At 41.0% G+C, this 15,245-nt stretch overlaps 1 pseudogene; it reads left to right on the top strand.

Annotated features, from left to right (window-relative positions):
* On the top strand, window positions 1-835 carry LOC101968488 (etoposide-induced protein 2.4 homolog pseudogene; annotated as a pseudogene).
* The last annotated feature ends 14,410 nt before the right edge of the window (window positions 836-15,245 follow it).

The raw sequence follows: 15,245 nt of genomic DNA, 5'->3' as shown, positions 1-15,245 counted from the left end.
ATGTTGAAGGAGGGCGAGCAGTGTTCTGGGGCAGAGAATAGAGTGGAAACAGAGTGAGCCATGATGATTAGTAGAATCTCCCTGTGCTGTTCTCTGGTTTGGTATCCTTTTGTTTTCTCAAGTGATTTTCTCTGTGCTTGTCAGTAGTAGCCTGAATTAGGAGTCAATTCCCAGTGCTCTTTGGAAAAGTTGCCGTGTTCGTGCTTGGAAAAGTCATTAACACCATTTGGTTTCAAGACAGAGCTGACCTAGCATTTGTGCTATCAGGGAAGACTTGCCTCACCATTCCCATGTGTCAGCAAAATAATTGCTGACATGCTCTTCAACCTTTTGCTGCAGGCTCTTTTCCTTATCCAGAGAATGATTGTGAGTTTCTTTCCATCCATCATGTTGGTTAATTGGTGAGTTTGCTGCATAAATCCCTTTTCTGCTCCCTGTACACCTTTGAACACTGTTGGTTCAATAAAGGGATTTAAATGCACCAGCGATTTTCAACATAAAGGAATTGGCCTTTCTGCTTTGCAACCGGCTTGCCCTTGGCTTTCTCAGCAATGCAGTCCTCACATATTACCAGTGGCTCCTCTTCTCTAGCCTCTTTCCTTCATTCACCATCAGTGTCAATTGAGCAAAGACCCTTAAAAAAGCAAACTTTTGCAGTTGCACCTCTTTTCCTTGGTGATCTTCTTAAGCAAAAGATTCTTCCACAAGACAGTTCACCTCCATCTGCCCTGAGGAGTTCAACTTCTCTGCAGAGAAGTCCCCTTCACCTCATCCATCTCCTGCACAACTTAAGGCCATGCAGGTCCCTGAGCCACCTGCCCTGCAACGAGGATGATGGATTGGAAGGAAGCAGTGGCAACTCTTTTCTCCAACCTCTCCTGGCCAAGAAAGACAGGATTCACTCTGCCAAGGGTCCTCTTCATATTCCCTTTCCTTTGAGGAATTGAAATTTTTGTTTCTGGTACACATAAGGCAGAACCTTCCTCACACCAATATGTGAATTTTTTAACATAACCATTAGTCTGAAATTTTTTTTCTGCAGTTATTTTCTAGCATTTGTCAGCCCCTGTGCCTGGACTGGTTTCTCCCTGTGCCATTCAACCCTCCCACCTCTGCTTCCTGCCCTCCAGCATCTTTGGATGAATGGATCTTATGATGCTCTCTGTCATACCTTGTGGGTTTGTTATTTTTGTTGTTTTTCTGTGAAGCACATACATTGCAAGTGGGAAGTGAAGAGTATTTCAGGTGCTCCTAGTCACACCATTTATGGTCATGTCTTGTGTCTTGTAACTCTGGTTAGATTTTGGTCTCAATGGCTCTTCTGCAAAGAGAGGAAAAGGTAGGAAGGAAGAAAGGAAGGAAGGAAGATAGATAGATAGATACTGGCTACTCTGCAAAGCCATTTTTGCATTGTCCAGCTTCCCCATTGCTGCAACCTCCTCTGCCACCACAGACTCTGATAGCTTTATGGGCAGAGTCTCTGAACTCCAGTTTTCTTTTTAATACGCTACATAGGATCACCAATGTGTCCCACTATGTCAGATGTGGTGGATACCAGCTCCAAGATCACCAAGGACTTAAAGGAGAAGGAAGTTGTGGAGGAAGCAGAGAATGGAAGAGATGTCCCCCCCATGGAAATGCTAATGAGGAAAATGGAGAGCAGACAGTGAGGTGGAAGAAGAGGAGGAAGAGGGTGGTGAAGAAGAGAAGGAGGAGGGTGATAAAGATGAGGAGGCCGAGGCTGCTACAGGCAAACGGGCAGCTGAAGATGATGATGTTGATACCAAGAAGCAGAAGACCATGAGGATGGCTAGATAGTGGGGGAATGAAGCAGGAAGGTAGACCTCCCACAAGCAGAAAGGATAATGGCCTCGGAGAAGGGAAAGAGGGAATAAGACCATGCCATCCTGAAAGGAGACATCAGGCCTGGAGAACAAGCTGTCACTGCTGCTCACTAATTGTCAACTAAGGCTCTTCCTTTGCTAACCCTACCCCTACGCCTAGCAACAGACCACCAATCTACCCTCGCCTGAATCACTCCTTCTCTCAGTTTGGACCATCCTCTTAAGTATGCACTTCTGATTGGCTTATTAAGGTGGGAGCTTGAAGAGCTTCGTTGGCCCTTGCTAGCTTTCCTCACCCCACCAATCACCTGTGCTGGGCCATCAAATATGCCTTTAAAAACCCCTAGACAACCGGCACCTGTTCGCATCCCTCTCAGGACCCATCCCTCTTCAGGATCTCTGCATTCTTTCTATTCCTCTAATAAATCATGTTATTTTGCTTTCACTCTTGTGTCCAAGGATTTCATTCTTTGAATTCCTGAGACAAAGAACCCACCCATCCATGCTCTGTGTTAAAACAGAAAAAAAAAAAAGACCACCATGCCTCTTCACCCTCCACTTTGAGTCTCAGAATGAAATGTACTCACCTTGGAGTACAGAGGTCCACCTGTACCCCCCGCTCCGTTAGTGCTACCCACAGAAAACACGTGGTCTCTACTGCCCCACCAAAACCACAGCGTGAATTTGCAACAAGGGAGCAAAAAAACCCACAAAAAACAACTAAGACTTCCAAGGCCCTGCTTTTTTTTTTCTCAAAAGTACTTTAAAAAAGAAAATGTTCATATTTTTATTTAAAAAATTTATATTTTTGTACATATGGTTAGGGGTCAGCCAGTTTTAATGATGTCAGATGACCAAACCAGCCTTCAGAATATTCTCTGTCCTACTTCTGTTTTTAGTTGTGACATGACCATGTTCATTATGAGAGAGAGAGAGAGAGAGAGAGAGAGAGAGAGAGAGAGAGAGAACCCTTGTAACAAAAAGCAAAAACAACAATAACAAACAAAGAAAGTAATCTTACTGCAAGCATTCCAGGAATTGTTTTTTGTTTATGCACTTTAGCTGCATGTAACTAGTTGGTTTGTATGAGATCATTAAAAAGGTAAAAGGTTTCTTTTTGTTGTTGTTGTTTATGGAGTTGCTTTTTGTTTTATTTTATTTTATTTTTGGCCTCTTTGATGTATGTGGGAAACAAAGTTGTCCAACAATAAACTGAAATTTTATTTTGCTGATTTGTTCTTATAAAAAGAAAGAGGGGTGGAGTGGAGAGGAGACCCCAAAAAGACAGGACAGAAAGAAAGACCTTCACAGCCAACTCAGGTTTTGAGAAATAGTTTTCTTTCTACCCCTTGAGGACAAAATAGGCTTTTCCACTGGTACATATAAAGCTCCCAGCTCTGGAAGGTATCAACTCTGGACAAATGTCACTGCAACCCAATGCACAGAGAACCGCAACTTTTTAACTTTGGAGGGTGGGAATTTACTGTTGGCTGTTGCTGGGTCTGACTGGTATTTCAAAAGCAGGGTGCTGCAAAGAGGAACTGGAGGGGTGAACTTTTTAACTCCATTAAGCCTGTGATTGGTGAAGTTTTCCTGTCATTTTAGGAGACTAAATATGGGTTGGGAGCGGGTGTCAAGACACTTGTACGATTTTAAAATTTCACAAATGCAAGTTGACTTCCCACAAACAAAACATATGCCACAGTTTCTTCATCTGTAAAATGGGAATGGTAGCACCGATCTTATAATTATTGACATTTTTGAATGCAATAAAACATGTAATGTGTTTAGCCCTCAGGGGATGACTAGCAATAGTAAATGGTTCATATCTATGGATGGAGGGAAGGGAAGGAGATATTGGGGGGGGAGAGAGAGAGAATAATTATATATATAATTATATATGTATATATAATAAAATATATATTATTATATTTATACATATAATTTTACTTTCATATTAATTGGTTTACTCTGCACGTATTTATAATTGAGGCTTGATTTGTCTTAGGTGAGGTATAGTTATATGAGTTTGAGTTGTTTTATCTTACATTTGCTGGTTTGTTTGTATTCTTCTTAGTCTTCATATTAGCCTCATCAAATCCTAGGGGAGGATGGTTAAGAATCCCATTGTGATCTCGGGTATGTGAGAACATGGGAGACCATTGCCTTGTTTCTTGCAAATTCAGAATGACTCAAAAACATTGAGTTGACATGTCTGGGTCTGTGCCTAGAAAAGTGGACTTGAAAGAGCCTCAGAGCTCTCCATGTCACAGCAATGCAGTTCCAAGTTTAAAAGGCCTGTGTGTTAACAAAGGAGACGCAACAGTCTTTTGCAAAGATCTTCACTGGGAGATTAGAGGGGTGTGAAGATGAAGACATCTTGGCAGTCTTGTTTGTAGACAGATATCTGTTGAGGTCAAGATGTCCCTCTTCCTAGTGCCTTGGTATTCCATAAACATAGATGCCACCTTCACAAAAATGTAGGCTGTGCCTTGGGTCGAGGCGGGGACTGAAACTGTCAGATTTAGTTTGTGCTTCCTGATGGAATGTAGCTCAAAACAGAAATTAAACTCAGTTTGGAAATATAAAGAAAGGCTTGCAGCCTGGAATTTGTGAATTGGTTTGTCTCTATAAAGTTTTTCATCTATATAAAATAAAGTTTCCTTTTCAGAGTGGACATTACTTACAATTTCTTCATTATCAAAAGAAACTTTACAATGTTGTGCACTTTTGTCACAGAAATGGAGGAAACTATCTTGTTTTATATTCACAAGTCTGTTCTTCATAATAATTTCCAAGACTCTGTTAGATCTCAGAGTTTTAGAGTTCCATAAAAATGGCATGTTAGAATTTATTCTGAGAAGCAAGGCTGGCAATATTTTAATCCTTGCCGCAGTCTGTCTGGGCACAATTCAGGAGCCACTTGTCAAAAGAAACTAACTTTATTTTTAGAACTACAAACGCCAAACAAAACAGCTCCTCAGGAAAAAACCCTCAGAGCCCAACTGCCACCACCGGCTTCCACAAGCCTCTCACCCACACAAGCCTCCCCACCTCCCACAATCCTCCTGCTCTTGAGGCCGATTGGCTGGGTCGCGTGGGCGGAGCCAAAGAAGTCCCCCAATGAGCAGCTCCGTGGTCTGAAAGGGCAGGGAAACAGCCCAATGAGCAGCCCCATGGAGGAGCCAATCAGCTAGATGTTGCTGGGGCCGCTGTGAGCCAATCATCAGCTGGCAGCTGGAAGTTTGCTGGCAGCTGGAAGTTTGCTGGGGCCCCTTTGGCTGTGGCTCTCAACAAATCCTATCTTATCCTATCCTTCTCTTCCCTTCCTGTCCTCTTTGGTCCTCTCCTTCTTTCTCTCCCCTCCCTTCTTTTCTTTCTTCTTTCTGTTTTCCAGTACTAGGGATTGAACCCAGGGGTTCACACTGCTAGGCAAGTGCTCTACAATTGAGCCACAAGCTCGGCCCTTTAGATTTTTTTTTTTTAACATTTTGAGACAGGTTCTTGCTAAGTTGCCCAAGCTGGCCCTGAACCTGCAATTCTCCTGACTCAGTTTCCTGAGTAGCTGTGATTTATTACAGGTGAGCACCACTATGCTTGACTTAATATTTCTTAAAAGCAAACATGGATTTGGAACTCAAGCATTTAACTTAGTTGTTATGTTAGATATTTCAAGTCAAAGTGTCTTGTCTTTGTATGGTATTGGTGTGTTTATCTCAGAGAGAGAGAGAGAGAGAGAGAGAGAGAGAGAGAGAGAGAAATAGAAGAAAGAAAGAAAGATAGAAGAAAGAAAGAAAGAAGAAAGAAAGAAAGATTACAAGTGAGTCATCTCTGACAAAATATAATTCTAATAATTCATAGCTATATAAAAGCATAAATTAGGCCCAGGGAGAGGCCCACCCCACCGCACTGCCCCAGCAACCTGGGGAGAGGTGCCCTGTGCTGGGGTTCCTTATTCACCAAAGCATGACTCCACAGTGCAATATCAGGGTATATATAAGCTTGAGGCTGCTGCCACCTTGAAACTGGAATATGGCCACTTCTATCAAGAGACAACAATAAGGACCTGGTAAGACGTCACCAAGGGCCCTGTGGGACTGGCTGTACCAGAGGTATCTCAACTAGGTGATGCTAGCAGTTATCCTGTTGCTGAGGTAGCAGGGAGTCTTGCATGGGGTTGCCTCTTTCTTGTGCTTGCTTAGCCAGGGTGAGTGTTGAGACCCACAGCCAAAGGGGCCCCAGCAAACTTCCAGCTGCCAGCAAACTTCCAGCTGCCAGCTGATGATTGGCTCACAGCGGCCCCAGCAACATCTAGCTGATTGGCTCCTCCACAGAGCTGCTCATTGGGCTGTTTCCCTGCCCTTTCAGACCATGGAGCTGCTCATTGGGGGACTTCTTTGGCTCCGCCCATGTGACCCAGCCAATCGGCCTCAAGAGCAGGAGGATTGTGGGAGGTGGGGAGGCTTGTGTGGGTGAGAGGCTTGTGGAAGCCGGTGGTGGCAGTTGGGCTCTGAGGGTTTTTTTTTTTTTCCTGAGGAGCTGTTTTGCTTGGCGTTTGTAGTTCTAAAAATAAAGTTAGTTTCTTTTGACAAGTGGCTCCTGAATTGTGCCCAGCCAGACTGCGGCATTTGGTGGCTCACACGGGGAGCGACTGAGGGTAAGTAAACTGCTCGCCCCTGAGGGCAGGGTGAGAGGATGGGTAGCCATTCTAAGTTTCCTCTTTTGTTTTGCTTCAGTTTTGTTTAACTTGCCTGTCCCTGGAGATGAGTGAGAGGGAAGAAAAACCGCTCACATCTGAGGAAAAACTATTTGAGTCTGAGGAACAAATAGGGAGAAAGGACGGATGCACATGTCAGGAGGATAGAAAGGCTATAATGAATTTTTGTTGTTCCATTTTTATTGGATTCTGTCTCGGTTTGGTTTGGTGTTATCTTGCTGGGTTGTATTATAGTAGAAATACGGGATCAGCAATTAGTAAAAAACAAACCGAAAGAATGTTAAGTAAATTGTTAGAGCAAGGAGGCTTCCCAGTAAAATCAAGAGCAGTCAGGGCATATGTTGATATAATACAAAAATGTAGCCCATGGCTTTTTAAGGAGGAGTTGTTAGATATATCACAGTGGGACCATCATGGTGAAGATTTAAAAAGAATAGAAAAGAACAACCCAGGGACTCTGCCAGTTGGCACATTGCCATTGTGGACGAACGTATCTGGTTTGCTTAGTCCAAAGCCTTCAGTTCAGACAAAGGTAGAGGAAGGAGAAGACATATTGATTCAAGTAAAAGAGAAGGTCTCTCAAGTTAGTCAGAAAGAGGAAAAGATTCAAGTAAAAGAGAAGGTCTTTCGAGCTAGTGAGACAGAGGAAGGAAGTTTAGAGCAGAAAAAGCCATCAGGGGAAAAATTACAACAGGAGACTGCTAATAACACCTTTCTATCAGAGAGCGAAAGTGTCCAACCAACAGCACCACCTCTACAGGAGACTGCTACTAACAGCATTCTATCACCAGAGGGCATAAGTGTCCAATCAACAGCACCACCTCCATATGCTAGGAGACTCCCAACCCCCGCAGTTGATAGTTGGGATCCTGAGACAGGATCTCAAGTATGCCCTGTATTTGAGGTAGGAGGGCAGCGAATTCACCAGGGTTTAAATCAGTGAAGGAGCTAAAAGAGTCTGTAACAACCTATGGTCCTCAAGCACCCTTCACTGTAAGCTTGGTTGAATCCATTACCAACTTAAACATGACGCCAGCAGATTGGGCTAATGTTTGTAAAGCTGTGCTAACTGGAGGACAATACCTGTTATGGAAGGTTGCCAATGAGGAATTTTGCAAGGAGACGGCTAGGTGAAATGCAGCAGCTGGTTATCCTCAGAGAAATCTAGATATGTTGTTAGGAAAGGGACCTTATGAGGATCGGCAGCAACAAATTGCATATGATCCTGGTGTATATTTACAAATTGCTGTAGATGCAGTTAAGGCATGGAAGACTTTACAAGGACATGGAGGTTTACAAGGTCAATTATCTAAGATAATACAAGGAGCTAATGAACCTTATGCTGAATTTGTAGATAGGCTTATTCAAACAGCTACTAGAGTTTTTGGGAATACAGAACAAGCAATGCCATTAATAAAACAACTGGCTTATGACCAAGCAAATCGTTGGTGCAGAGATATCATTAGACCATGGAAACAGGAAGATTTAAACACATATATTAAATTATGTAGAGACATTAATGAACAAGAGCAAGTCATGGCAGCTGCAGTAAAACAGGCTTTAGATGCCAGAGACATTAATGAACAAGGGCAAATTGTGGCAGCTGCAGTAAAACAGGCTTTATATGCCAGGCCAAGAACATGCTACAATTGTCAACAAACAGGACATTTTAAAAGGAATTGCCCCATAGGAGGAGGGTTTAACAAAACTAGGTATCAAAGGAGTAGAATACCGGGTATTTGCCCATGATGCCGTAGAGGGAGACATTGGGCTAATGAATGCCGTTCTCAAACCACCATAGAGGGTACTCCATTATATTGGGCTAATGAATGCCGTTCTCAAACCACCATAGAGGGTACTCCATTATCAAAAAATGAACAAGGACAAGGTGTTTATCCACAATATCGTGGACAAAGGCATCGGGCTCCGTTGCCAAAAAATGGACAGGGGGCCCCAATGCTCCAGGGCCCCAAACCACAAATATATGGAGCACTGGAGGAACCCAGCAACCCCAGCAACCCCATCAGGGTAGTGCCAAGGACATCAGATCCCTCATCAGACAAACCAGAGGGAGCGCAGGGTTGGACATCTGCGCCTCCGCCAAATCAGTACTAACTCCAGAGATGGGAGTTCAAATCATTCCCACAGGGGTAAAAGGACCTCTTCCCAAAGGAACAGTAGGCTTATTATTGGGACGCAGCTCTTCTATTCTGAAAGGACTTTTGATAAGTCCTGGGGTAATTGATCCTGATTATGAAGGTGAAATAAAAATTATAGCCAGTTCTCCAAAGGGTATATCAATAATTTCACCAGGAGATAGAATAGCACAGTTACTAATAATACCAAGCCTACATGATAAATTTTCTAGTCATGCTGTAGAAAGAGGTTCCAAGGGATTAGGCTCCACAGGTGTAGATTGGGCTACGCTTTCTTTAAATTTAGATTCTCGCCCCATGCTAAAACTAAATATTCAAGGACATGAATTTAATGGGCTACTGGATACAGGTGCAGACCTTAGCATCATCTCTCGTCAAGAATGGCCAAAACATTGGCCATTACAACAAGCCACTCAAACGCTTCGAGGCCTAGGAGTGGCGACTAATCCCGATAGAAGTGCAATGGTATTAGATTGGAAGGATACTGAAGGATGTGAAGGAACTATACAGCCATATGTATTGGATCATCTTCCTGTAAATTTATGGGGACGAGATGTCCTAGATCAATTAGGTTTGACATTAACAAATAATATCAATCAAAATGCACCCACTATTATGGCTAGACAAGGTTTTAGGAAAGGAAAAAGATTAGAAAAACAAGAACAAGGTATAGCAGCACCAATACAAATAGATCAAGGAACAGACAGACATGGGTTGGATTTTCACAAAGGGAAAATCACTGAGACAATAAAAATTACATGGAAATCAGAAAGACCAGTATGGGTTCCTCAGTGGCCCTTGACTAAAGAAAAGATACAAGTAGCCCATGATCTGGTCAAACAACAATTAGCGGAAGGACATATACAACCTTCTGTATCTCCCCATAATACTCCCATTTTGTCATCAAAAAGAAATCTGGTAAATGGAGATTATTGCAAGATTTAAGAGCCATTAATAATGAAATGGTCATTATGGGACCTGCTCAATCGGGGATTCCTCAATTGTCTGCTTTGCCAAAAACTTGGTATGTTTTAGTTATAGATATTAAAGATTGTTTTTTTTCAATTCCAATTCATCCTGAAGATAGGCCACGTTTTGCATTTACTATCCCTGCACTAAATCATGAAGGTCCTGATCAGAGATATGAATGGAAAGTACTCCCTCAAGGGATGGCTAATAGCCCAACTATGTGTCAAATTTATGTTAACAAAGTAATCCAGCCACTTAGAAATCAAAATCCTGAAATACAAATATTTCACTATATGGATGATGTATTATTAGCACACAAAGCTAAAAACACATTGCTAGAATGTTATGCCACACTTACAAACTTATTAAAAAATTATAATCTAGAGATAGCAATAGATAAAGTACAATTAAATTTTCCAATTAATTATTTAGGAGTTCTATTATCCTCAACCATGGTCCATCCACCAAAAATTCAAATACGAGTAGATCAACTCAAATCACTTAATGACTTTCAAAAGTTATTAGGAGACATAAATTGGATAAGGCCTTATCTAAGTATTCCAACAGGAGAATTGGGACCTTTATTTGATATCCTAAAAGGTCCATCAGATCCAAATTCACCCCGAATGTTAACGCCTGAAGCAAGAAAGGCATTAAAAATCATTGAAACATATATGGAAAATATGCATTTGGATAGAATTGATATAAGTTTGCCTTTATTATTTATTGTACTACCAACAAAAAATATTCCTACAGGAGTATTTTGGCAAGAAGGTACATTATTAGGGATACATTTATCTTATTCTCCTAACACTATTCTTACTACGTATCCTGAGGCTGTAGGGCAATTAATACTCAAAGGAATAAAAACAGCAAAGGCAGTGTTTGGAATTTCTCCCAATAAAATTATTACTCCATATACTATGAATCAAATTGATGAATTAGCTAATGAGTTAAATACTTGGGCAATAATCATGTGCAAATCTAATGTTTCATTTGATAACCACTTACCATCTAATCCTTTATTGTCTTTTTGGTCATTGCATCCTGTAATTTTTCCAAAAATGACAAGAAAAACACCTATCATGAATGCTCCAAATATATTCACTGATGGGTCAAATAATGGTACAGTAGAAATAGTTACACCTGATCAAACTTTTACATTTTTAGTACCCAAACAATCAGCTCAAAAGGTAGAGCTTAATGCAGTATTACAAACTTTTGTGATGTTTAAAGATTCTGTATTTAATTTATTTTCTGATAGTCAGTATATAGTTAATGCTATAATATCCCTTGAAGATGCTGGTAGGATTTCCCCTTCTTCTACTGTTTTCTCTTTGTTTTCCACTATACAAAGTTTAATCTGGGACAGAAAAGATCCATTCTTTATAGGACATATCAGGGCACATACAGGATTGCCTGGAGCCCTTAGTTTGGGCAATGATTTAGCAGATAAAATTACACATGACATACATATTTTCTCTACACTAGAAGAAGCTATAAATTTTCATAAAAGGTTCCATGTCAATGCTAATACTTTACAAAAGCATTTTAAAATAACTAGGGAACAAGCTAGACAAATAATAAAACAATGTCAAAATTGTGTGACCTTTTTACCACAAGTTAATCTTGGAGTCAATCCTAGAGGATTGATACCTAACCATATTTGGCAAATGGACGTCACACACTTGCCAGAATTTGGAAAATTAAAATATTTGCATGTTACAGTTGATACTTCTTCTGGATTTTTGAGGGCTCCCTTCATGCCGGAGAAAAAACTAAAGATGTTATAGCTCATTGCTTACAAAATTTTGCCACTGTGGGCATTCCAAAACAGTTAAAAACAGATAATTCCCCTGGTTATACTTCTACCTCTTTTAAACAATTTTTCTCATCATTTGGCATTACTCATATAACAGGAATCCCATACAATCCACAGGGACAAGGCATAGTTGAAAGAGCTCATCAAACTATTAAAATGTACTTATTAAAGCAAAAAGACGGAATTGGGAAGGGGTATATATTCCCCAAAGATAAACTTAAAATAACCCTTTTTACTCTAAACTTTTTAAATTTGGATTCATCAGGACTTAGTGCTGCAGAAAGGCATATGTGTCCAAAAAATGTACATAAGCCCAAGGTACTTTGGAAAGATATTCTAACAGGACAATGGAAAGGTCCTGACTTGTATGCATTGTGAACTCACTTGTATGCATTGTGAACTATCTGTTGGTGCAGCGACTTGTGGTAGTGTTGGGGTATTTTTGCTGATGATATCATTGGTGGTACAATTTTTCCAACAAGAGCTATCAATTGGCTTAGTGTATCTTCCTCCCTTCTGCTTGTCATGATCATTCAGCTAAAATTTGGGGGCCAACAGAGGTGAGGCAAAGAACCTCACTCCCCCCCCCCCCGCTGGTACAAAGACCTCTCCACAGGTGTGGCTGTATACTGGACCAGTAGTCAATGACAGGTAAGATCCAATTACAATGGTACCAACCTAAGACAGGAGGCTGATGCCCTGAGGTCAGCTCATCCGAAGACAGGTAAGGACCATATGTAGTATTGGAAAACCTAAGGCAGGCATGGTCCCTAAGCCACATGCTTGTTGTTTAAACAGAGAGGGGGAGATTTTGAGAGCCACAGCCAAAGGGGCCCCAGCAAACTTCCAGCTGCTGGCTGATGATTGGCTCACAGCGGCCCCAGCAACATCTAGCTGATTGGCTCCTCTGCGGTGATGTTCATTGGGCTGTTTCCCTGCCCTTTCAGACCATGGAGCTGCTCATTGGGGGACTTCTTTGGCTCTGCCCACACGACCCAGCCAATCGGCCTCAAGAGCAGGAGGATTGTGGGAGGTGGGGAGGCTTGTGTGGGTGAGAGGCTTGTGGAAGCCGGTGGTGGCAGTTGGGCTCTGAGGGTTTTTTTTCCTGAGGAGCTGTTTTGCTTGGCGTTTGTAGTTCTAAAAATAAAGTTAGTTTCTTTTGACAAGTGGCTCCTGAATTGTGCCCAGCCAGACTGCGGCAGGTGAGGCCCTGGGTTCAATCCCCAGTACCATACACATATTAAAAAAATTGTGATTGATGGAGAGAGGGGTGACTAAATGGACACTTAAGATAATCTAAGTATAATAAGACATTAGTTATAATATCTAGGTGGTGGATATCTCTACAAGTTTGTTAAGCATTTATTTAAACTCTTCTGTATATATGAAAATTTAATAATAAAATTTTAAGGTAATATGTACCATTTAGTAAAATATCTCAGTGATATTAAAATAATAAAGAATAGTAAGAAAAACCACACATATATATGATACTTTTTATTGTACTGATTTAAGAGAGTGTTTTGGCTAATACCCTTTCAGACTGTGTATGCATATCAAAGAATTGATGATTACTTGGTACAATAACAAAATGAGGCATCAAATGTTATATATAATATACACTGTTCATTTATGTATGGAGTGCTTTGATTTCTCAGTGCAGATGAGTTGAACTGAAGTGCTGGAGACCTTGCCATCAGTGATGTCCCTTAAACTGTCAGCACCATGAGGGCTGGAGGGGGAACTCAAGAATCTGATTACTCTTAAATCTTTGCTCTTTACATTGGACCTCATGCAGAAGCATGAATTAACATTTGTTCAGATGAATGAAAAAATGATCCATTGTTCTGTAAGACAGGAGTTTAGCAAATAGTCTTTTATTTTTAAGTCTTTGATCTTAATATCTTTGCTTTGTTCTGTGATTTCTTTTTATTCAGCATGATATAGCTTTGATCTTGGAATGTTCTCCTTTTAGCCTCAAAAAGAAACCTTAGTTAAGTACTATGTATTTGACTTTAGAAGTTATTTCCTTATTTTTGCATAACTTTTCTCAAAGATCTGAGAGTCATATCCCTAAATTCTGTAGATTATTTTCTCTAATAATGCAGGGATTATAGTCTCTTCATCTTCTCTTCCTCTCCATCTCTCTACCACCATCCCTGTGTGGATACTTCCCATCCATGCTTGAGACACTACAGTACTCTCCTGGTGGACAGCTGGTCTCACATCTCCATACACACGGCAACAGAAGATTTCCTGCTGTATTGCTTTCATCATGTTGTTCTTAAGTCAGAAGACTGGGGTGCTCTACATGATCCAGTCCAGTTTCCAATGTGCTCAGAACTTCCCATAGCCCAAGTGCTGACTATGACCATGGAATTCTGTCAAATAGAGAATTCTAGTTTGAGTCCTAGTAAACTAAAAAAAAATAACTTTGGCATAACTAGTGCAATGCTTCTTCATAGTCTATATTTACACAATGCCTTGAGTGCCAGAGAGGTAAGTTAATATGGAAGAAGATATTTGGGAAGTGAAGGTCAATGCCCCAGGATTAGCTGGACCTGTTTTTCTGTTTCTGTTTGTTACAGACTGAATGTTTGTGTTCCACAAAGTTCATATGTTGAGATACCAATCCTCCCTGTGTTGGTATTAGGAGTGGGTGGTAAGTCCTGTGATGAGGCTCTCATGAACAGCACAAATGTTCTTATCAAGGGGGTTTCAGTGAGCTGTCAGCCCTCCACCATGTGGGGATACAGCCAAGTGTCAGCCATCTATGAACTAAGAAGAGGCATATTGTCACATACTAAATCTTCCCAGGGCCTTGACCTTGTACTTCCTGCTCCTCAGAATGTGAGGGGAAAAAAGTATTATATGAGCTACTTAGTCAATGACATTTTTTATACTACCATCCCTAACTACAAAGATACTCTTTTAGGTCTAAGATGGCAAACTTTTAGTGCCCTAAAGGTGAAACAGCTCCCAATTACATTTAGAAAGGCAGGAAAATAACAAATTCTAGCTTTCTCTTTGACCTGAGTAAGACCTGCATCTTTCTACCCAGGTGGAAGTTATAGGTGATAAGTATTTCATTCAAATCTGCCGTACTTTCTGCATACCTATCACTCCTGAAAGACAAAAACAATCACTGGATCTTATAGTTTAAAACCTAAGGAAATAGAGCATTACATGGTGGCAAAATAACTCAACTCTAGGGGCCCTTTCATGATCCAGTCATGATGCTCTCATCTTTACTTATAGGTTAATATTTATTTCTTAAAACAACCCAAGGAGTAAAGTTATGTCTAAAATTTTTGTTAGCCACATGACCAAATATGGTTACATAGAACATAATGACTTGTCTGGAGTCATAGTCATGAGAGAACTTGGGGTAATCTCTGCATGGAATCTCTGATAGTACAAATAGGGTTTGCTGTCTGTGCTGTGGTTTGATCTGGGCACAAGCATACTGTGATTCCTGTGGCTAAACACCTGACTTCTAGGTAAGCTCAGACAAAGCCCCTGGCCCAGCTGTTCAGCCTCTCCCACTCTCAACTGTTTTGGTGCAGGCTCATCGTCATATTCAATGTCAGAAGTTCTCCCAATTATTTCTCATAAAACCTGATTCCACAATCTTCCCCAGAGACTGAGCCCAACTCTAGTCATGTTTGCATTGTTTGAGACTCACCTAAATACTCCCTTACTTGGTAAAATTCTTCATATGGTTATAACCAGGGCAT

Source organism: Ictidomys tridecemlineatus, chromosome 8 (assembly GCF_052094955.1).
Source record: "Ictidomys tridecemlineatus isolate mIctTri1 chromosome 8, mIctTri1.hap1, whole genome shotgun sequence".
NCBI classification, from domain to species: Eukaryota; Metazoa; Chordata; class Mammalia; order Rodentia; family Sciuridae; genus Ictidomys; species Ictidomys tridecemlineatus.
Note: the sequence above shows the minus strand (reverse complement) of the source record. Positions and strands in the feature narration are given on the sequence as shown.